This window comes from Felis catus, chromosome B3, assembly GCF_018350175.1.
Source record: "Felis catus isolate Fca126 chromosome B3, F.catus_Fca126_mat1.0, whole genome shotgun sequence".
NCBI lineage: Eukaryota > Metazoa > Chordata > Mammalia > Carnivora > Felidae > Felis > Felis catus.
In genome coordinates, this window is record NC_058373.1 from 68687859 (window position 1) to 68710380 (window position 22522).

Genomic DNA, 22522 nt, shown 5'->3' on the forward strand with positions numbered 1-22522 from the left:
GTTCTTCCAAGTACCCTGTCTGCAGTGGTATCTGGCCGAAATGAGAAATCCTGTTGACATCAGAAAAACTGGTAAGCAAGGTTCTCCTGTGACCTTCTCTTTGTAGGACGCCAGAAAGAGCAAGAGGCAGCTAACATAATTGTGTTGCTTTCTTTGTGAAGGTGCTACAAAATAGCACATTAGAACACAAATCAGTGTTGTTGAGTTTTTGTTTGTATTGGTAAGCTTTATTTTTTGGAAGAGTTTTAGAATTACAAAACAAATTGAGCAGGTGATAGTACAGTGTTCCTGTATGACTCCCTCCTCCTGGCCACGGTTTTCCCTCTTATTAACATCTTACATTACTATGGTCCATTTATCACAATTCATGAACCAATATGGATACATTATTATTTAAGAAAATTTTTTTTAATCTTTATTCATTTTTGAGACAGAGAGCATGAGTGGGGGAGGGGCAGAGAGAGAGAGGGAGACACAGAATCTGAAGCAGGCTCCAGGCTCCCAGCTGTCAGAGCTTGAACTCATGAACCGTGAAATCGTGACCTGAGTCAAAGTTGGGTGCCCCACTGACTGGGCCACCCAGGTGCTCCTGGATACATTATTATTAACTAAGGTCCACAGTTTGTTTATATCTTCTTGATTTTATTTTTATTTATTTTTTTAAACTTTATTTATTTTTGAGACAGAGAGAGACAGAGCATGAATGGGGGAGGGGCAGAGAGAGAGGGAGACACAGAATCGGAAGCAGGCTCCAGGCTCTGAGCCATCAGCCCAGAGCCTGACGCGGGGCTCGAACTCACGGACCTCAAGATCGTGACCTGAGCTGAAGCTGGACGCTTAACCGACTGTGCCACCCAGGTGCCCCTACATCTTCTTGGTTTTAAACTAATGTCCTCTTTCTGTACCAGGGTTCCATCTAGGAGCCCACATTGAATTTGGTTATCATGTCTCCTTAGGCTCCTCTGGGCTGTGACAGTTTCTCAGACTTACTCTGTTTTTGATGACCTTGACAATTTTGAGGAGTACTCATCAGGTATGCTGTGGAATGTCCCTCTCCTGGAATTTGGCTGATGTTTCTTTCATGATTAGGCTGGGGTTCTGGGTCTGGGGGAGGAGAATCAAAGAGGCAAAGTACCATTTTCATCACATTAGAACAAAGATACATGCTATCAATGTAATTTATGACTCTTGGTGCTGACCTTGATCACCGGGCTTATGGAGCGTTTGTCAGGTTTTTCCACAGTAAACTATGCAGAGCCCACATTTAAGGAGTAGGGGGTTATGTTCTACCTCCTTGAGAGTAGAATAGCTACATACATTATTTGGAAGTGTTCTGCATAAGAGTTGTCTCTTTTCACCCTTTATTAATTTAGTCAATCATTTATGTAACACAGTGCGGAATCATGGATATGTACTTTATACTTTGCATTATAATCTACTATGACTTTATTTTGTTGCTCATAGTGCTCCAGCTTTGGCCACTGGGGGCTCTTTCTTTTGGCTCCTGTATCTCTTTGACATGTCTCCCTCATTTTTTTTTTCTAGCACTTCCTTATCTCCTGGCACCAGCAGGTGCTCCAAACTCATCTTATATCTTCCCTGGCCTACTCCAAGAATCAGCCATTTCTCCTTGATTAGAGCATGGTGTTACAAACCAAGTTCTAGGTGCTGGTTTGCCTGTTGCTACCGGCGTGGTGTTTATTTCAGGTCGTTTTTTACTGACAGAGCAAAAAAAATATATATGTGCGTATACTAAGCTTTGGATGTACCTGTATCTCTAACCTGTATGTAGTAATCTATATTTATATTAATTTCAACATGAGTGCTTATTGATGTCTCCAAATCATCACCACTTGGATCTTTCCAGGCTCTCCCCTTGCTTATCTTTAAATTTCACTCCCACAGTGAGAAACCTGCCTCCCACCACCCACCATCCATTGACTTAATGGTTCAGCTTCAGGTTCTGTCTTCAGTCTTCAGTCCAGTCTAGGGCAGTATCAGAGTTGTTAACCCATACCTTAAGCCGCTTAATTAACTTAAACAATTTAATCAACTGGAGTACAGCGCGATGTGCAGTTCATTTTGCCTTTAGTCTTACAGACGTCATTCATTTCCAAGTTATGTAGTTTAGTATCTTTTTCTCACTCCTTTCAGCGAGGTTGTTTCATACATTTGTAATACGCTTAGATTCTCTTGTCATTGTCTTCAGTCCTCCCTGATGTTTTCTGGTCTCCTAAATGACTTTTTTAATGTGTGTGCATTAAAGTTCACTTTTTGTGCTGTGAATTTCAGTGGGTTTTGACAGCTGCATCATGCCATATATCTACTATTATAGTCCCAGGCAGAACAGGTTCATCATCCTAAAATTGCCACGGGCGTCATCCCTCTTCTTCTCCCTCTGAACCCCTGGCAATCGGTGATCTCAGTGGGTCCACAGTTTTGCCTTTTCCAGAAGGTTTTATAGTTAGAATCACACAGTACGTAGCCTTTTCATACTGGCTTCTCTCACTTAGCAATATGCATTTAAGAGTCTGCCATGTCTTTTTGTGATTTGATAGCTTGTTTCTTTTTTCAGAGAATAACATGCCATGGGATGTGTGTATCCCAGTTTGTTTATCCATTCACCCACTGAAGGACATCTTGGTTGCTTCTGGTTCTGGCAATTATGACCAAAGCTGCCATAAATAATATTCAAGTGCAAGTTTTTGTGTAGACATAAAGCTTCAACTTAATTGGGTAAATACCTGAGAGTGTAAATGCTGGATCATATGGTAAAACTATGTTTATTTTGTAAGAAGCTGCCAAATGGTCTTCCAAAGTGGCCTTACCATGTTTGCCTTCCCAGCAGCAGTGAAGGAGTGTTCCCATTGCTCCACATCTTTGTCAGCATTTGGTATCACCAGGGTTCTGAATGTTGGCCGTTTTAAAGGTTTGTAGTGCTATCTCACTGTTGTTTTAATTTGCATTTCCTATGGCTTGGCACTCTTGCCAGCATTTGGGGTGTGTGTGTGTGTGTGTGTTTTCTGGATTTAGCTATTCTAATAGGTGCAGGATGACATCTCATTATTGTTTTAATTTGCAGTTCTTTTTTGTTTGAGAGAGAGATAGAAAGTGTGTGTGTGTGGGGCAGGGGGGTGGGGGGGAAGGGGCAGAGGGAGAGGAAGAAAGAGAAGCTTAAGCAGGTTCTATCTCCCTGTGCAGAGCCCAGACTTGGGACTCTATCTCAGAACTGTGAGATCATGACCTGAGCTGAAATCAAGAGTTGGATGCTTAAGGATGCTTAACTGAGTGAGCCACCCAGACAACCCAATTTGCAGTTCTTTTTTTTAAGTTTATTTATTTTGAGAGACACGGGGGTAGGGGGGTGGGGGGAGAGAGAGAGAGAGAGAGAGAGAGAGAGAGAGAGAGAGAGAGAATTCTAAGCAGGCCCCTCACTGTCAACACAGAGCCTGATACTGGGTTCGATCCCACAACTCTGGGATCATGACCTGAGTCGAAATCAAGAGTTAGACGCTTAACCAACTGAGCCACTCAGGTACCCCCCAGTTTGTAATTCTTAACGACAAATGTTGTTGAGCATCTTTTCATATGCTTTTTGCCATCCGTATATCTTCTTTAGATGACTATTCAGATTTTTCACCCATTTTAATATGCTTTTTCTTATTATTGAGTTTTAAGAGTTATAAAGTCTTATGTGTTTTGCAAAATATTTCTACCGTCCTGTGACTTGTTTTTTCATCCGAATAGTGTCTTTCATGTGCTGTTAGTTTTTTCACGATTTTCTTTACTCTCAGTGAGTAGCTTTAGGGTTGAAACCTTCTGGTGGTAGACAAGACCCGTTGTTCTGATATGGCCAGTGCTTTCTTCTTCCCTTCCTATTTTGATAACTGTTGGTCTAGATTCTCACTGCTGCACACCATACTTTGGAGCCTCTCTTTGTTGGCTTAACTAGATTGAAGCTGTGGGGAGGTACATGCATAAAATCTTTGGAGATTTGAGGCTTACTTTTGGCTCTGTTTATTTTATTACCAACTATGTAGCTTTAAAAAGGTAGCGGTACTATATATCTCTGTGCCTTAGTTACTTTGGATCTTATACTCTTTAAGCTAATAGTGCATGAGATATTGTTTAAGCAAAAGCTTTAATGTCAAAGTATTTGATTACTCTCAGTGAGTTCAAAGTTGGCTACTACAATTAGCTTTTAAAGCAGAAGCCTCTTCCAGGGTGCTCAGTGGGTTCAGCGTCCGACTCTTGATCTCAGCTCACGTCATGATCTCACAGTTCGTGGGTTCCAGCCCCATATCGGGCTCTGTGCTCACTGTGCTGAGCCTGCTAGGGATTCTGTCTCTCCCTCTCTCTCTCTGCCCCTCCCCTGCTCATGTTCTCTCCCCCCACCTCTCTCTCTCTCTCTCTCTCTCTCTCTCTCTCTCTCTCTCACACACACACACACACACACACACACACACACAAAATCAATAAATAAACTTAAAACAAATTTTAAAGCAGAAGCTTATTCCCACTTCTGTTTATTCATGGTGGTGATTTAGAGAGTCAATGTTAAAGCTTTAACTGGATCATTTCTAGAAAATATGTAGAAGCAATTCCAGATGTCTCACTTATAATGTATCAGGAATTTGTGGGCCTGTTTGCTCTTCTCTTAGTATATAACATATACTATACAGGCTTTGAAATCTTCCCTAGACCTAACATAAGCTCTTCTTTTGAAAGTGCTTCCCCCAAATGAAGAACCTACTGTACAAGGCCTTCTTTTGGTATTTGTTACATCAAGTAGAAAGATTTAGAGCAGCAAATCCAATGTTGTTTCATGTTTTTCACTCCCCTAAGGTATATGGGTGTATTTTTTATTTAGTCTGAATTTCAGTGAGAATAGCCTAAGTTGGCTGGAGGGAAATAGGAGTGTAGAACCAAGTCCCCTTTTTGCCGTGGTAAGATATTTCTGTTATTCCATTTGCCAAGGGAAGCAATCGAAAGATTTTAAGGATGATATTGATGTGATTTGATTCATTTTTTGAAGAGATTATTCTTGACAGTGTGTCCAGGAGAAATTTTAGGGTGACAAGAGTGGAAACCAGGGAATGTTATTAGGGAGTTACTGACAGGAAAAGCTGGAAAATAGCTTGAACCAGGTGGTGGCAGTGGAGTTGGAGAGAAGGCATCAGAGCTAAAGCGTATTTGGGGGGCAGAGCTGAGTAGACTTGCTGATGGACTGAACCTGACTGGGGGGTGAGTCAGTGAGCCACACTGGTTTGCCCAAGACTGTCCCTGTCTTAGGATGGGTCAGTCTGGTCAGGGATGATCCGCTCTTTAAAGTCAGGGATTGGATTCACATAACATGAAGGTTCTCCGTAGTTCTAAAGTTCTTTGCTGCGGTGATTCTGTGTATAACTCCTGCACAGGAATTTTCTCCGCCATTAATAGAACATCTAAGGCAAGCTTGGTGGTTTTTTTTTTCTGGCAGGACCAGGGTAGGCACCTCAGAAGAAGGCATCCCCTCTAGAATAACACATCCCATTCTTATAATGTCTATGTGGAAAAGAGTTCTTTCCTGGTAGGGGAGATTTAGCTTCTCTAAAAGAAATTATTTTCTAACTTTATAGCCTTGGGAAATGGAAAGCGGTGACTCCTCCCTCTGAAAGGACTTTGAAAAGCAGGTTGGCTGTCCTTTCATCTGAAGGCTACCCAGAGTCAAAGGAAAGGTGGACATGACTTCCTGACTCCTGACGTCACCTTTATGACTCTGGCAAATGGTTTGATTTCTACAACAAAAGGAGCTGGCATATGTAAAATTTAATGAGTGTTTGCTGTCACTGCCCAAGATAAATATTTACCCTCCGGTTTTCTCAGATACAGGTGGCCTCACTGAGAATGCCTTAGAGATGCATTTGACCTTGCAGCTGTTAAATTCAGCCTCTCTGCAGCACCTGCCAAGCAACCGTGTGCAAAGGAACCGTGTAATAAGATGCCCATTTGTTAGTGTTCCTATCCACTCAGTTCTGATTCTCTCTTTGGAATTGGGCCTGCCCCTCCCCACTTCTGCTATAGCAGTTGCCTCCTATTTGCTTTGCATTCTGCAAACTGTACACATTAGGTGCAAACATTTTGACTAATGTCACACATAAAGCCTTGAACCAACCCATGGAGAAATATCAAGAGTCTTTTCAAATCCTGTAAATGAGAGCATCTTCACAAAAAAGAAAAACCTGTTAAGTGTCAAGTATCAATTCATAATGCAGTTCTTGACTTCTTTTTATTCAGGAATTGCCAGTCCTTTCATCTCCTTTGCAAACTGCTCTGGGATTGATGTAATCAGCTTTCTGAGCCTGGCGGGAGGTTGTGGCATAGGAGTAGGGGTAGGAAGTATAGCTTCCCTCTAATTCTCTCACATACTCTCTATAAGAGAAGAAAATCTTTCTTTTAAGGAATTGTTTCTTAAGGCTTATCTGGAAGCACACCCTTTCCTGTGATCCCCAAGTTCCTTAGCAACTCGCAAATAGAGTAGTTGGACTTCATTGGCCAGTCTATGACAGAGCCACCTATCAGAGCATTCACCGTGTACCCTGACAGCCAAGGTCATGTCATTAGCTGCTTTGGGCAGGCTTGTCATCCTTAGATCTTCCAAATGAAGCATGGCATTAGGGAAGATTGTGTTTTCAATATTTAATTACGAAGGTTTCTAACTTGCAATCATTCACTGGCAAGAAGAATAAGGCTAGTGGTTTTAATAATAGCTGATATTTATTTAGCATCATATGGTACCTCATTTACAAGCTTCCTACCAGTCCTATCAGGCACATATTCTCATATCTACTGAATAGATGAGGAAACTGAGGTTCAGAAACTTTAAGGTATTTGTGCAGGCTCACATTGCTGATAAGCATTGCTCCTGCAGTGGGTACCATAGGGCAATCAAAGCCATGATGTTTATCTTCAGGCTTCTCTTCTGGCATATTTTCTCATGGAATAGTTTTTAATGTTTATTTATTTTTGAGAGAGAGAGAGGCAGAGAGAGAATGAATGGGGGAGGGGAAGAGAGAGAGAGGGAGACAGAATAGGAAGCAGGCTCCAGGCTCCAAGCTGTCTGCAAAGAGCCAGGCGTGGGGCTCAACCTCATGACCTGGGCTGAAGTCGGGTGCTTAACTGACTGAAACACCCAGGTGCCCCTCCTCATGGAATCTTAAAGAACGAACCTTGGGTCCAGTTGGGGAACATCCAGGGTGTCTAGACCTCTCAGGCTGGTGTTGCTCCCACTGTGGCAGCCCTTTATCGCTTGAGCTTCCAGGGGGAAATGGCTGCTTCCCACCCCTGGTCTCCTGGTCTGGGCTGCATTGACGCCAGTGACACTCATCTGCATGCAGAGGGGGAGAGCTTGGTGTCTCCCAGCCCCTACATTGTCCAACTCCCCACTACATCACCTAGCGCAGTTATTGGACTTTCTCCCCTTATTTCTTTAAGATCCTTCATTTATTCAAAACTGTTACTAAGAGTCTACTTTATGCAGGACCCTGTTGTAGATACCATGAGGAAAACAAAAGGATAAGACCTTCAGCTAGGACATTCAGATGGAGATGCTCGGCAGATAGAGAGCAGAGTTGTATTTGAATTTGGAAGATAGATAAGGACCATGAGTATAGATTTCTGAGTCATGCATTTAATGAGGCTCGAGGAAGCTGAGTAAAGCAGCATGGTTTCTCAGAAAGAGCCTGGAATTTGAAGGGAGAAGGTCTGTGTTAAGAGTCTCATTTCTGCCTCCTACAAGATGCTTGACCTCTGGCAATCTATATAACCTCAACGAAACCCAAGATCCTTTATCTCATAAAACAGAAGAGCTCTCCTCCCTACTTTACAGCATTGTCACAAGGATAGCGATGAAGTATTCTGACATACTTTGTGATGTGCTATCAAAATTTCAGTTGTTATGATTGTTACCATTGTATAAACAAGGGAGGAAAACAAAAGTAGGTGGGGGTGGATTCATGTTGAATTGACACCTGGTTTACTGGCCGCCAGTTTGGAGGTAGGCTCAGAAGTCGGAATTTGAATCCGTCCTTTCCCTATAGACATAGGCAGTGGCACAGATGCAAGAAACAAATGATAGTTAAGAACATATCAAGATAAATAAAATTAGGTATAGGAAAGGGTTAAGTCACTTACTCTGAATCTTGGTTTCTTCCTCAGTAAAATGGAAATGATTATATATACACATCATATTTTTATTTTGGGCATTAAATGAGATTTAGAAAATACACACAAAGCTCCTCACCATAGGTGCCAGCACAGAATAACCATGCAAGAAGTCAGCCCCGTGGCTACTGAGAAGCAGCCTAGTATTATGGACTCAAGTTATCTACCCTCTTCTCCCTCTTTTATGTGTAGGTGGTTTATTCTGACAGTAGCTGGCACACAGCATCCAATACATGGCAGGTATTATTGACAAGAAGTTTGTATAATGAGCTAGTAGTGGAGTTGAAACCCAGGGAAGCTAAATATTTAGCCGGATGAGACCGAGTGGGAATTTTCTATCTGTTTTCTTCCATTAGTCGGGACCAGTTCTCTAGACTGGTGGGGTGTTAGGGCCTGCTTCTCACCATGCTGATAGCCAGCAGAGCTGGAGAAGAAGAACCTAGAGAAGACAGGTGAACCTGGAATTGCCATAGGTGAGCTATTTATAGGCAAAGGTGAGAAGGAGAAGCAAAAATCAGATAACTTTGCTGGACAACATTGTGTAGGGAAAAGGAGAGATCAGTTCATTTCACTCACTTGAAAGAATACAGGCATGCCTTGGAGATGCAATGGGTTCTAGACCACCACTGTAAAGCAAACATGGCAATGAAGTGAATATTGCAGTAAAGCAAGCCAATAAAGTTTTTGGTTTTCCAGTGCATATGAATGTTATGTTGACACTATATTATAGTCTGGTAAGTGTGCAATAGCATTATGTCTAAAAGAAATGCATATAATTTAAAATACTTTATTGCTAAAAAATGCTAACCTGAGCTTTTGTAAAAATATTTTTAAAAATTTGTTAAAAGTTTTATTTATTTATTTATTATTTTATTTATTTATTTAGAGGGAGAGAGAGAGAGAGAGAGAGAGAGAGAAAGAGAAAGAGAATGAGCAGGGTTAGGGCAGAGAGAGAGAGAGAGAGAGGGAGAATCCCAAGCAGGACTCTCAGTGCACTCTTAGTGTGGAGCCTGATTTGGGGCTCGAACTCACAAACTGTGGGATCGTGACCTGAGTCGGAATCAAGAGTCAGATGCCTAACTGACTGAGCCACCCAGATGCCCCCATCATGTGACCTTTTAGTGAGTCTTAATCTTTTTGCTGGTGGAGGGTCTTACCTCAATGTTGATGGCTATTGACTGATCGGGGCGATGGTTGCTGAAGGTTGAGGTGGCTGTGGCAATTTCTTAAAATGAGACAACCATAAAATATGCCACATTGACTGACTCTTCCTTTCATGAATAGTTTCTCTGTAGTACCTGATGCTGTTTGATAGAACTTTATCCACAGTACAACTTCTTCCAAAATTGGAGTCAGGCCTCCCAAGCTCTCCTGCTGCTTTATCAACTAAGTTTATGGAATATTCTAAATTCTTTGTTGTCATTTCAACAGTCTTCACAACATCTTCACCAGGAGTAGATAGATTCCATCTCAAAAAACCAAGGGGGCGCCTGGGTGGCTCAGTCGATTAAGTGTCTGACTTCGGCTCAGGTCCTGATCTCACAGTCCGTGAGTTCGAGCCCTGCGTCTGGCTCTGTGCTGACAGCTCAGAGCCTGGAGCCTGTTTCAGATTCTGTGTCTCCCTCTCTCTCTCTGACCCTCCCCCACTCATACTCTATCTCTCTCTGTCTCAAAAATAAATAAACATTAAAAAAATTAAAAAAAGAAACCACTATCTTTGCTCATCTTTAAGAAGTAACTCCTCATCCATTAAAACTCGATCATGAGATTCCAGCAATTCAGTCCCATCTTCAGGCTCCACTTCTGATTATCTTGCTGTTTGCACCACATCTGCAGCTACTTCCTCCACTGATGTCTTGACCCCTCAAAGTCATCCATGAGAGTTGGAATCCACTTCTTCTAAACTTCTGTTATGTTGACATTTTGAGCTCTTCCTATGGATCACAAATGTTCTTAATGGCATCTAGAATGGCGAATCCTTTCCAGAAGGTTTCAATTTACTTTGCCCAGATCCTCAGAGAAATCACTGTCTATGACATGTATAGCTTTATAAAATGTGGTTGTTAACAAATAAGACTCGAAAGTTGAAATGACTCTTTGATCCATGGGCTGCAGAATGGATGTGTGTTGGCAGGCATTATAACAACATTCATGTCGTTGTATATCTCCATCAGAGCTCTTGAGTGACCAGGTGCATTGTCAATGAGCAGTAACATTTTGAAAGGAATCTTTGTTTCTGAGCAGTAGGTCTCAACAGTGGGCTTAAAATATGCAGTAAATTATGCTGTAAACAGATGTGCCATCATCCAGGCTTTGTTGTTCCATTTATAGAATACAGGCAGAGTAGATTCAGCATAAATTTTCAGGGTCTTGGGATTACTCAGAATGGTAAAAGAACATTGGCTTCAACTGGAAGTCACTAGCTGCATTAGCTCCTAACAAGAAAGTCCACCTGTCCTTTGAGGCTTTGAAGCCAGACGTGGACTTCACATCTCTAACTAGAAAAGTCGAGATGGCATCTTCTTCCAATATAAGGCTGCTTTTCTACACGGTCTGTTGCTTGGTGTAGCCACCTTCATTACTGATCTTAGCTAGCTCTTCTGGATGATGTGCTCTGGCTTCTGCATTAGCACTTGCTGCTTCACCTTGTACTTTTCTGTTATGGAGATGGCTTCTTTCCTTAAATCTCACGAACCAACCTCTACTAGCTTCAGAATTTTCTTCTGCAGGTTCCTCACCTCTCTCAGCCTTCGTAGAATTGAAGACAGTTAAGACCTTGCTCTGAATTAGGCTTTGGCTTAAGGGAATGGCTTGATCTTCCATCCAGACCACTAAAACTCTCCTCATGTTAGTGATGTTTTGCTTTCTTAACATTTGTGAGTTCATTTAAGGAGCACTTTTAATCTCCTCCAAGAACTTTTCCTTCACAGTCACAACTTGGCTGACTGTTTGGCCCAAGAAGCTTAGCTTTTGGCCTATCTTGGCCTTTGACATGTGTCCCTCACTAAGCTGAATCATTTCTAGCTTTTGATTTAACGTGATCGATGTGTGACTTTCCTTTTACTTGAACACTTAGAGGCCATTGTGGGGTTATGAATTGTCCAGATTTCAGTATTGTTGTGTCTCACAGAATAGGGAGGCCCAAGGAGAGGGAGAGAGATGGGGGAACGGCCAGTCGGTGGAGTGGTCAGAACACACACACAGTAAGTCTGCGGGCTTATATGAGCACGGTTTGTGGTGTCCAGAACAATGACAGTAGTACCATCAAAGATCACTGATCACAGATCACCATGATAAATATACTAGTAATGAAAAAGTTTGAAATATTGTAAGAATCCCCAAAGTGTAATGGATGCGTGAAGTGAGCCAGTGCTGTTGGAAAAACGGTGCCCATATACTTCCTCAAGACAGAGTTGTCATAGACCTTCAGTTTGAAAAAAGAAAACAAAAAACAAACACACACAAAAACCCCCACAATATCTGCAAAGCTCAATAAAGCGAAGCACAAAGTAACGGGGTGTGCCTGTGCAATCAAAATAATAATAAATTCATGGGCTTATGGATTCATTAACTTCAGTAAACGTTATAGTTAGGTTGTCGAACAACCGAAGTTTTAACTCCAAAGCAATAATTAGAATGATGGATTGTTATAAGTCACAGTTCATCAAAAATAGTTTATAAAAGCTATTGTTACAAGTTTATGTAAGGAGTCTTTTGTGTTCATTATATAAGAAGCACTAGGATCTTTCTGGGGGGCTTATTATTAGCAAATCTGAGAATGTTTTTGTTAAAATCTGGTAACTGCTTATTTCTGAAATTTAAATGCATGCAATAGGCCACTTGACTTAAACTGAATAATAAATGGTAAACATATCAGTAATCTATAAACCTAGTCTGTTTCATTTTATTTTTATTTGAGAGAAAGGGAGAGAGAGAGCACACGAGCAGAGGAGGGGCAGAGAGAGAGAGAGAGAGAGAGAGAGAGAGAGAGAGAGAATCTAAGCAGGTTCCATGCTCAGTGTGAAGGCTGAGATGGGGGCTCGATCCTGCGACCCTGGGATCTTGACCTGAGCCAAAAATCAAGAGTCAGATTCTTAACTGACTGAGTCACCCAAACGCCCCTTATTTTATTTCATAATGTCTGCCTAAAAAGAGCATTCATATTTATAAATAAATTTAGAAAATTTTAGAAAATTCAGAATTCATTTATAATAACCTCTCCTTTTACTAACTTTTAGTTGCCATTTTATTTTATTTGTTATTATTTTCTTAATGTTCATTTATTTTTGAGAGAGAGAGCATAAGCAGGGGAGAGGCAGAAGAGAGGGGGACAGAGGCTCCAAAGCAGGCTCTGTGCTAACAGCAGAGAGCCCAGTTACAGGGCTCGAACTCCTGAACTGATCATGACCTGAACCAAAGTGGGACAGTTAACTGACTGAGCCACCCACGCAGCCGTTTTAATTACCGTTTAAGAACAAACATGCAGTGCTGTCCGCATCTCCACTCCTCCCTATCACCATTGAATCAGATCATGTTTTGGGTCTTCAGATGAGAAGTATCTTACAAGAAACTTGTGTTGGACCAGGTGGGAAACTTTGCTGGAAAGAAGGCTGTGTCCAAGCTGTTTTTACACCAATGCAGCCGGTAAGCGATATTTGAAACTGCCAGGGGCAAAAGACTGCACAACATCAAGGGACACTTTGCTTCTGACTACTTCCTTTTATGCCCGCAGTTAAAGTAAGGGAAAGAGGATGCAGTCAGGTTGGGTCCAGATCCTGGCTGAGTGACCACTGACAGCTTAGAAATCTGCTCTGAGCCCTGCTTTTTTCCTTGGTAAAATGCAGATGATAATGCTGACTTCATGGATTAACTCCACGGTGGATCAAGCTACCAGGCCCCCAGAAAGTGCCACGTGGGGCGCAAGCATGGCCCTTGTGCTGGGCACGCCAGGGGTTGGGGCACTACTGTGATCTGCTACCTGTGGTCTCCGTCTCTAGCAGCAGAAGGAAAACATGCCCAGGGTTTCTTTACTGGCAAATTCTCTCCGCTTCTATTTGGCTTACTTAAAATTTGACAGTATCTCTAGCTGACCCATAATGAGAAGGCTTTAGACAAGGTTGAAATGCATCAAATTCAGTCCTGTCTCCACAAATAAAACTCTTTGTTGTGCTAATGTGAAAAAAAAGGCAGCAGAAACGTGGTGACTTGCTTGATTCAGCCCGGGACTGAGATGGAGCTGAAGTCCTGAATTCCTGCCCCCAGGTAATATTCACAAGAATTTTTACCTAGTCTCCTTGTAATGACTTTTGAAGCAAGGGCAATGGCATCGTAGGGAAAGAGGAATTGTTTTAACTTAATTTTAACACTTTGGTAAATTTTGCTTCCCAGCCCCTTTGCAAGTAATTAAACTTGTGAAACTAGGACCCACTCACAGCCCTTTGGCCCAAAAAGAATGAAATGCTTCCTTCTCCCAAGGGATGAGGGCTGTTCTTTGACCACACAGCAGGGATAGGAGGGATAGTCGTAGCTCACTGGCTGAGTACTTAATTAAGGGCCAGGTGCTATTCTCAGCACTTCTCAGGGGCTTAGAATATTCTAAGCGCATTTCTATTTTCCATAGGATATTCTAAGTAGTATTTATTCTAAGCACTGTTTCAGGTGCTTCGAGTATCCTAAGTATTTTTCAGGTATTTTGAGTGTACGAGGCACTTTTCAGGTTTTTTTCTCAGAACTACCCTATGAAGTAGATACTATCTGTTCCCCAAATTCACCCTGACCACCTTCGCCATCACACCTCAGTCCAGGTCACTGTCCCCTCTTGTTTGGTTACCGCAGTCCTCATAATTGCTGTCTTTACTCACTCGTCTCTCTTCTACACAGAGTGAACAGCTTGATGCTTTTATTTTTATTTTTATCATTTATTTATTTATTTTTAAAGTTCACTTATTTATTTTGAGAGAGAGACGCGATGTGAGTGGGGGAGGGACAGAGAGAATGAGAGAGACTCCCAAGCAGGCTCCGCACTGCCAGCACAGAGCCCGATGTGGGGCTCGAACCCACGGAACCAGGAGGTCATGACCCAAGCCGAAACCAAGAGTCAGAAGCTCAACCGACTGACCCACCCAGGCCCCCAGCCTGATGCTTTTAAAACATAAATCAGATCATGTCACATCATTTTCCTTCTCCGTAAAAGAAGACAAAATAACGACAGCGAACAAAAGCCACCACTCAGGAAATGAAATGAACATATTTCATTCCAAATTCCTCGCATAGTCCTCAAAGCCCCTGCAGGATCAAGTCTTCAGTCTTCCCCTCTCAGCCTTGCTCACTTGGCTTCAGCCACAGAACCTTCCCAGACACAGTGCCCAACCACCCAACACAGCTCTGTACTTGGGATGCTCGTCCCCAGATGTCCTCCCTCTCCCCCACTTCTTCTTCTCCTTCTCTCTCTTTATTTCCCTTCATTGAAGGCTCTGCTCAAATGTCTCTTCAGAGAGGCCTTCTCTGACTCGCTATCTCAAATAGTGACTCTGTGCCTCTCTATGCCTTTACCCTGCTTTATTTTGCTTACGGTGTTCATCACAATGAAGTGAATCTATTTTTATGCATTGATTATTTGTCTCCTCTCTTTAGAAAGTAAGCTTAACTTAATAAAACAGATGAACACAGGGGAAGGGAAGGAAAAGTAAGATAAAAACACAGAGGGAGGCAAACCATAAGAGACTCTTAAATACAGAAAACAAACTGAGGCTTGCTGGAGGGGAGGTGTGTGGGAGGATGGATTAAATGGGTGATGGGCATTATAAGGAGGGCACTTGTTGGGATGAGCACTGGGTATTGTGTGTAAGAGATGAATCACTGGGTTCTATTCCTGAAGCCAAGACTATGTTGTAAACTAACTTGAATTTAAATTTTTTTTAAAATTTTTTTTTTCAATGTTTATTTATTTTTGGGACAGAGGGAGACAGAGCATGAACAGGGGAGGGTCAGAGAGAGAGGGAGACACAGAATCGGAAACAGGCTCCAGGCTCTGAGCCATCAGCCCAGAGCCTGACGCGGGGCTCAAACTCACGGACCGCGAGATCATGACCTGGCTGAAGTCGGACGCTTAACCAACTGCGCCACCCAGGCGCCCCTGAATTTAAATTTTTTAAAAAAGGCAGTAAGCTTAATGAGGGCAAGGACTTGGTTAAGTTCATTATTGTAGCTCAGTGCCTAGCAGTACTTAGCACATGGCAGTGCTGCATGTAAATAAACTTCACTGAGATGTTATTTAAATACAATAAAAGGTACCCATTTATTTTTTATTTTTATTTTCTTTGTTTCATGTTGTTTTACAGTTCTTTTTTTAAAAAAAATATAATTTATTATCAAATTGGCTAACATACAGTGTGTAAAGTGTGCTCTTGGTTTTGGGGGTAGATTCCCATGGTTCATCGCTTACATACAACACCCAGTGCTCATCCCAACAAGTGCCCTCCTCAATGCCCATCACCCATTTTCCCCTCTCCCCCCCCAACCCCAACAACCGTCAATTTGTTCTGTATTTAAGAGTCTCTTACGGTTTGCCTCCTTTCTTCTCTGTAACTATTTTCCCCTCTTTCCTTCCCCCATGGTCTTCTGTTAAGTTTCTCAAGATTCACATATGAGTGAAAACATATGATATCTGTCTTTCTCTAACTGACTTATTTCACTCAGCATAATACCCTCAGTTCCATCCATGTGGCTGCAAATGGCATGATTTCATTCTTTCTGAAAATGTACCCATTTAAACGAATAGTTTGATGAGTTTTGACACATGTATAAACCTCTGTAACCACTACTATAATCATGAGATAAAACAGTTCTTCTTGACCCTTTGCAGTAAATCCCTGCCCACTGCCCCACTCTAGCCCCAGTCGATCTCGATCTCTTTTCTATCATTATAGTTAAAGTTTGTTTGTCTTTTCTATAATTTCATATAAATAGAATCCTACAGTATGTACTCTTTTGTGTCTGGTTACTTTTCTCAGTGCAATGATACAAATGTAAACCACGGATTCACCTGTGTTATTGTGTGTCCCAGTAGTTTGTTTCTTTCTATTACTGACAAGTATTGCATTAAATGGATGTACCATACTTTGTCAGCTCACCTGATGATGGATATACGGGCCGCTTACTGTCCTTGGCGGTGATGAATAAAGCTGTTATGAACATTGATGTACAAGTCTTCTTGAGGATATATATTTTCAGTTCTCTTTTGTAAATATCTAAGCGTGGCTTCACATACTGCAAAACCTTGGTTTGTGAGCATAATTAGTTCTGGAAGGAAACATGCTTGTAATCCAAAGCACTTGTATATCAAAGTGAATTTCCCTGTAAGAAATAATGGAAACTCAGATGATTTGTTCCACAACCCAAAATATTCGTATTCAAAAATTATTATAATACTGTAGTATTATACAAAACAATAAAGAAAATACAAAATATAAAGAAAAATAACCGATTAACCTACACTTACCTTTGAAACTCTTTGTGGCTGGTGTGAGGGAGACAGGAGAGAGGAGGGTTACTGTGTAGGACGACTTTCACTGTCACTAACGGTATCACTGCTATCTGTTGGCTCAATGGAATTTTTTCCTCTATGGGGGCCACTGTATATGCTTGCATGGATGTTGGCTACAGTACAATATTCATAAACTCTTGTCATATACCGTATTTAATGTAACTGGCAATAAGGCAGCAGAGCAAAGGGTCTGTATCTGCAGGCAGCTTGACCTAGAATGAAGCGCAGCATTCCTAAGCTCACTCTTATATGGAAAAGCAAAGGACTGTCCATAGGTACTGACAAAAAAATGCAATAGTGCCAGTTGGGGGCATCTTCCAACATTCTGAAAAATCACTGATTTCTGCCAAACATCTTGCCCTGAGACCGAGCATTGAACATGGGAGACCATCACCCACAATTCTGCAGCAAGAGAGAAAGTGAGAGAGAGAGAGAGAGAGAGAAGAACCATTGGCTCAGTTGTGATCATGTGATGTTCCGTGTCACATATTACTCATATTGCAAGACATTCCTCATTTATCAAGTTAAAATTTATTAGAAATGTTTGCTCATCTTACAGAACACTCGCAGAACAAGTTCCTCACAATCCAAGGTTTTACTGTATTTGAATGAGTTTTACAAATGCGAATTGGAACCTTAGAGTAGATAAATGACCTTCCCAAGAACACATACTCGGTGAGTGGTGGAGCTGGGGTTTGCACGTGGGTTGTTCAACTCCAAAGTGCCTAACTTTTGAGTCTTTCCTTGAAGGTTTCTATAGCTCAAGGCAGCTAAAGAGTCTCATACATGCCTCAGAGTGGCCAGCTCTCTGGTCTTGGGGACAGAACAGTAGAATGGGGTTGGGCCAGGGTTGGACACCCACTTTCCTCCTTGATTCCCTTCTTTCTCGACTCCCCTTCCTGCTTCTTGCCCCAGATTCTCTGAGCATAGAGCACTAGTGGTTGTACTGAGGGAAAAGCTGCTGTAGAGCATCTGTTCCACTTGGAGGACATGGCATGCTCCCCACGAGCTGGAGGCTTCTTAGCCTGTGCACACTTGGGACCCACAGTGCTCACGGACTTGGTTGCAGGTTGTCAGCTGGGCTGGTGTAACTTTGCTACTGCACCTTGCATGTATGTGGTGAGAAATAGACACTAGATCCGGGTTCTCCTATTTGGTAAAGAAGCCATTTTCTTTCTCCCCTGGGACTCTCCCCTGGGTGCTTGCTAAACAAGTAACATGGAAGTATTATAGAGGATAGAATCCCTCAGCAAGCTACAGCCTAATTGGAAGGGGGACGAGCAAGTATACGCTAATGCAGTTTTTGCAAGAACATTACTGGAATAAAACCAGCCGCCCACGCATGGTTTTTCTCCATTCTAGTAGCGTGGGAATTACTTGGCGGAAGCAGCAGGCTAGAGTTCAGGGAAGAGGGTGAGGAAGAATGAATATTGGGCATGTTCATAGTTATGCCTTTTGAGGAGTGGAGCCAGAATGGAGAAAGGTGAAAGAATCTTTCGGCTGGTGTATGAGCTGGTGGTAACCAGTTCCCAGTATCTGAGCAACAATCACGGGGTGGATTAAAAACACAGATTTCCAAAACCTACCCTCAGTGATTTGGAGCGAATCAATCTGGGATGGGGCCCAGGAATCTGCATTGTAGCATTTCCCAGATGCTTTGAATGTTTGTTGTTAGGGAACCAGGCTTTAGAGAAGGAGCATCTTCCTTGTGAGCAGTGTTCCGTGGAAGCCATGAGGTATCTACCCAACAAAGCCCAGCTGAGGCACGTTGGTTCCAGAGGTGGGGCCATCCATAGAGTGGGGCCACTGCTATCTCTTCACAGCCAGGCCTGCCTTTCTTTGGGCCACCTCCACAGTATTCCATGGGAGGGGAACCCGACAGGTTAATGTTGTGTTATTTAGAGCCTGTTACTCCTGCCTCTTGCGGTGTGTCACCTTTTATTTTTTGTACCGAATGCTCTAGAACTCTGGTAAGTGAGAACTCTCTTTGGCATGTGTTATTGGATTTCTTGTTTGGTGTTTTTGTCTTCTGTTCTGTCTAGTCTCACTGTGTTCCAAATTGAACAGCCTGATGTTTCCCTTCTCCTCTACATCGTAGAGTTGTTGGAGGGATGAAATGAGATGATGCTTGTGAAGCTTTGAGAACAGAGCCTGGCACACATAACTGCTCAATAAATGCTAGTTGTCATCGTCATCATCATCATCAATCATTTCATGAGCATAAGCCTGCACATTTGTATCAATATGTACATATGTCTAAACCCTGTGTTCAAATGCCTTTGTGGGCCCCAGCATGCTTGTTAATGGAGCCAAACGCTTAGCCTGGCAGCCAAGGCTGACCTCAGCCTTCCTGGCCAATCTTAGTTGTCTCTTTCACCCATACAGTGTTTTAATTGAGTGGAATTTCTCAGTGTTCCCTCCGCTGCTTTTCCATGTGTCTTCTTCCACTAGACTTCGTGCCCTCCCTGGAACATCACACTCTGTGACCATCCTTCAGTGTCTAAGACCGGACATCAAAATCATCCCCTCCCCTCCAAATTTCCCCAACCAGTATTAATATTTTCTTCCCGTGAAATGTCAGGGTATTACCTGTAGAGTTTATCTCACTTCCCTTATGCCATTGATACTTTCTACCTTGTGAGAGAATCAGAGAATAAAGGCCATGGCTTTAGGACAGGGTGTGAACTGGATACTTCTTTGTGTCCTCGTCCTGTCCTAGCTGCCCCTTCCCCAACACAATGATCCACATGTGGTGGCATCTCCATGCACACTGGTTCAGTGAATAAATGGAAATATAGCGCACATTGTAAGGGTGCTGTGTTTATCAGTCAGCCTGAGGCAGCAGAGAGAAAGTGCGCAGCTTATGTAGTGACCGTCGTCTGTGTTCATCTCTTTCTCTGTTGCAGAGAGGCTTGCTTAGCCAGTGGGGTCTCTGGTCCCAGGTTTCTCTTTTATTCCCCCTCCTTCCTTCCAATTAAAACGTCTTGGTTCTGTGTTAGATTATTGGCTTGCTAACGTTTGATGACTAATTGTTATGAGTATGCTAAAGGTGAATAACAGCTCAAGGGCTCTCTCTTGCATTTTAACCGATACAGATTTCGAGTGCCCCATTTTAGGGTCCAGGAGATCTTTTGGCTGGCGGATTCTAGCTTGTGGCATGAGGGCCCCTGGGATATGGCAGCAGTTACTATGGTGAGTTTTCAAATCCACATGTGTACTAAGGTGTGTGTGCTGCTTTTATAAGAACAAATACATTCTCTTGAGATATTGGTATTGGTATTTTTTCACATAGATGTAGGCATTACTGTGATGCATAAAAGGACGTTGTTTAAAAGAATTGCTGAATACATCACTTTTTGTCAGTTTGCATTTTCTAAATCATGAAATGTTAGCTTAAAAATTACTAGTACGTGTTGGGGCACCTGGGTGGCTCAGTCAGTTAAGCGCCGACTTAGGCTCAAGTCATGATCTCGCAGTTATTGAGTTCGAGCCCCGCACTGGGCTCTGTGCTGGACAGCTCGAGGCCTGGAGCCTGTTTTGGATACTGTGTCTCCCTCTGTCTCTCTGCCCCTCCCCCGCTTGTGGTCTCTGTCTCTCTCTCACAAAAATAAAATAAACATTCAAAAAATTAAAATAATTACTAGTCCATGTTGAACCTAAGTAATTCTTGTTAAAAGAGAGGTTATTACACTTAAAATCTCTACACTGTGTTGTCCATTTTGGTAGCCACCAGCCACATATAGCTATTGGACACTTGGGAGTATGGCTGGTGCAATTAAGGAATGATATTCTAATTTTTTTTTAAGTTTATTTATTTTTGAGAGGTGGGGGGAGAGAGGCAGAGAGAGAGGGAGAGAGAGAATCCCAAGCTGATTCTTCTTTTGGAGCCCGATGCCGGGCTCAATCCCAGGACCGTGAGATCATGACCTGAGCCAAAACCAAGAGGCAGGCGCCCCAGGAACGGAATTTTAAATTTTATGTAATTAATTTATTTTTTTAAATAGAACTTATTGTCAAGTTCGCTAGCATACAGTGTATCCAGTGCGCTCTTGGTTTTGGGGGTAAATTCCCATGATTCATCGCTTCCATACAACACCCAGTGCTCAATCTGACAAGTGCCCTCCTCAATGCCCATCGCCCATTTTCCCCTCTCTCCTGCCCTTCCACCATCAACCTTCAGTTTGTTCTCTGTATTTAAGATTCTCTTATAGTTTGCCTCCCTCTCAGTTTAAAACTATTTTTTCCCCTTCCCTTCCCCTATGGTCTTCTGTTAAGTTTCTCCAATTCCACATATGAGTGAAAACATATGATATCTGTCTTTCTCTGACTGACTTATTTCATTTAGTATAATACCCTTCAGTTCCATCCAGGTTGTGCAAGTGGCAGGATTTCATTCTTTCTCATTGCTAAGTAGTATTCCATTGTATAAATAAACCACATCTTCTTTATCCATTTATCAGTTAATGGACAATTTGGGCTCTTTCCATAATTTGGCTAATTTTAAAACTAATACTGGATCCGGCCATTGGAAAAAATTTAAAGTATGTTTGGAACAGCTTGGATATAAGAATCTACTTTTTCAACTGTAAATACAGATCATGTATTTCTGATGAAAATATAGCATCTGAATGAAAATATATGGTAAGTGGGAACTGTACACCAGATTTCAAAGAATTACTATAAAAATGTGTAGTATCTCACAGTAACTTCTTACATTGATCATATGCTGAAATGATAATATTTTGGATATATTGGGTGAAAAAGAAAATGTTTTTGAAGTTAATTTCACCTGTCTCTTCCTACTTTTCTTAATGTGGCTACTAGAAAATTTACATGTATGGTTGCTGTTATATTTTTTTGGACAGTGCATCACTACACCATGTCTCTCAGTGGTTAACTGATTCTTCTCAGCATAAGCCTGTTCCCTCTCCTTATTTTCTGTATTTCATATAGAGCAAAGGGGATCTATGATTACCTGAAAACAAGTGATTAAGCAAAATTACTTCCTTCTCTGCACAACTCATGAGCACATCGTTGCAGGATCCCTGTGTTTCCCATCTGTATCTTTCCTCTAAATCTTCATTTTAACCAGATCATGATTTTTGTTAGCAGCTTGTGAAACCATGGGCGTAAGACTGGGAGAAATGCAAGATAGAATAGCATTGGGAGACTTCAAATATTTGGCCCTGTATAGGCAGACTCATTCATCTAGAGAACAGAGTGCCAGCAGACAACGCATTGATGTGCTTTGCTGTAAAAGTCATTTCCTAAGATATAGAAGAAGTGATGAGGCAGACAGAATTCTGTCCAACAAAGAAGACCCAGAATGATGAGCTGGAGAAGAATGCATTACAGAAGAAAGTGAATCTATCCGTAGAGTTCATCAGAACAAAATTAAAGAAGACTAGGCAGAGGGACCCCTAGACTTGAGCACGGCAGACTTCAGAAACATCAGAAAAAGCAGTAGATGTGACTCCATAGCATCCAACTCTAGCAGGAAAGAGGGTTCAGTAATGTTAGGGAGGTCTTAAAAAGTAACTCAAAAGGACAAAGCTGTAGGTATCCTGCTTTCTGATTTCAAATTATAATACTACCAAGAAAGTACACTATACTACAAAATACAGTCATCAAAATAGTATGGTACTGGCATAAAAACGGACACATACATCAGTGGAAGAGAACAGAGAGCCCAGAAATAAACCCACACATATGGTCAATTAATTTATGACAAAGAAGACAAGAATATACAATAGGGACAGTCTCTTTAATAAATGG

The 22522-nt window shown here is 42.0% G+C and overlaps 1 long non-coding RNA gene across 1 annotated transcript; it reads right to left on the reverse strand.

Annotated features, from left to right (window-relative positions):
* Positions 1-799: 799 nt before the first annotated feature.
* Positions 800-18471, reverse strand: LOC123385996. Its single transcript, XR_006599363.1, has 3 exons — positions 18334-18471; positions 16335-16557; positions 800-1104 (listed from the first exon to the last, which is right to left on the reverse strand). It is a non-coding gene; the product is annotated as an uncharacterized LOC123385996 (long non-coding RNA).
* Positions 18472-22522: the final 4051 nt, after the last annotated feature.